The following is a 1,511-nucleotide window of genomic DNA, read 5'->3' as shown; positions in this document are numbered from 1 at the left end:
CCTCCCTGGAGTGTGCAGCCAGTATATAGTGTATAGAGGAAAAGAGCCTGGATGAGACCCCCCATGTAGTGAGGAGCCCATATATAGTGCATAGAAAGGCAGAGCATGGGTGAGACCCCCCTTGTAGAGTGCAGCCAGTATATGTAGTGTATAGAGAGGCAAAGACTGGATCAGACCCTCCATGTAGAGTGCAGCCAGTATATAGTGTATAGAGAGGAGCAGAGCCTGGATGAGACCCCCATGTAGAGTGCAGCCAGTATAGATAGGGCAGAGCCTGGATGAGACCCCCCATGTAGAGTGCTGCCAGTATACAGTGAATAGAGAGGGGCAGAGTCTGGAGGAGACCCCCCATGTAGTGAGGAGCCCATATATAGTGCATAGAAAGGCAGAGCATGGATGAGACCCCCCATGTAGAGTGCAGCCAGTATATAGTGCATAGAGGGGCAGAGCCTGGATGAGACCCCCTCCCTGGAGTGTGCAGCCAGTATATAGTGTATAGAGGAAAAGAGCCTGGATGAGACCCCCCATGTAGTGAGGAGCCCATATATAGTGCATAGAAAGGCAGAGCATGGATGAGACCCCCCATGTAGAGTGCTGCCAGTATATAGTGTAGAGAGAGAGGCAGAGCCTGGATGAGACCCCCCCATGCATGTAGAGTGCTGCCAGTATACCGTGAATAGAGAGGGGCAGAGCCTGGAGGAGACCCCCTATGTAGAGTGCGGCCAGTATAGAGAGAGGCAGAGCCTGGATGAAACCCCCCATGTAGAGTGCAGCCAGTATACAGTGAATAGAGAGGGGCAGAGCCTGGAGGAGACCCCCCCATGTAGAGTGCAGCCAGTATACAGTGAATAGAGAGGGGCAGAGCCTGGAGGAGACCCCCCCATGTAGAGTGCAGCCAGTATACAGTGAATAGAGAGGGGCAGAGCCTGGAGGAGACCCCCCCATGTAGAGTGCAGCCAGTATACAGTGTATAGAGAGAGGCAGAGCCTGGATGAGACCCCCCTCCCTGGAGTGAGGAGTGGGGTAGGAGGGTCCCTGTGTTGGGTCAGCCCTGATCTTTGTTGCAGTGAGCTCGGTGTGCAGATTCAGGTCTCGTTGGCTGTGTGATGGATCATTGGAGAGGAGGGGGGGATGCAGCTGCAGGGGTTAATCCGACATCAGGAGGAGGATGACATGATACATTGTATCATACAGGTGAGCCTTACTCTCTACCTTTTTATTAATATTATTGGTAGGAAATCATTCAATTTCTCTTACTATACAGGGAGAATCCTCACAATTCCAGCGTATTAATCAGGGAATCCTTTCATTACTGTGTTTTGGTACAGAGGGGATCCAATGAATAGTATTTCCTGTCTGTTATTATACAGAATATCAGTCGCTGTGTATTATGATCATAATAATATAGGATATCAGTAATTGTGAATAATCATTCAGGGAGATCCTAGCAACCATTCCATATTATATATGTATGTTTTATATGAAGTGTGTGTGTATAATATATATATATA

The 1,511-nt window shown here is 49.1% G+C and overlaps 1 protein-coding gene across 2 annotated transcripts in view; it reads left to right on the top strand.

Annotated features, from left to right (window-relative positions):
* The first annotated feature begins 1,041 nt into the window (after positions 1-1,041).
* Positions 1,042-1,511, top strand: part of GPR19 (G protein-coupled receptor 19) — a 20,007-nt gene continuing 19,537 nt past the window's right edge. The window contains exon 1 of one of the 2 annotated variants that reach the window (XM_018562090.1): positions 1,042-1,194. The gene's annotated coding sequence lies outside the window, so the exon portion shown is untranslated. Of the gene's footprint in view, positions 1,198-1,511 lie in introns of both variants that reach the window. The other variant, XM_018562091.1, reaches the window with a different exon arrangement.

This window comes from Nanorana parkeri, unplaced genomic scaffold (assembly GCF_000935625.1).
Source record: "Nanorana parkeri isolate BGI_ZX_2015 unplaced genomic scaffold, ASM93562v1 scaffold560, whole genome shotgun sequence".
Lineage (NCBI taxonomy): Eukaryota > Metazoa > Chordata > Amphibia > Anura > Dicroglossidae > Nanorana > Nanorana parkeri.
Note: the sequence above shows the minus strand (reverse complement) of the source record. Positions and strands in the feature narration are given on the sequence as shown.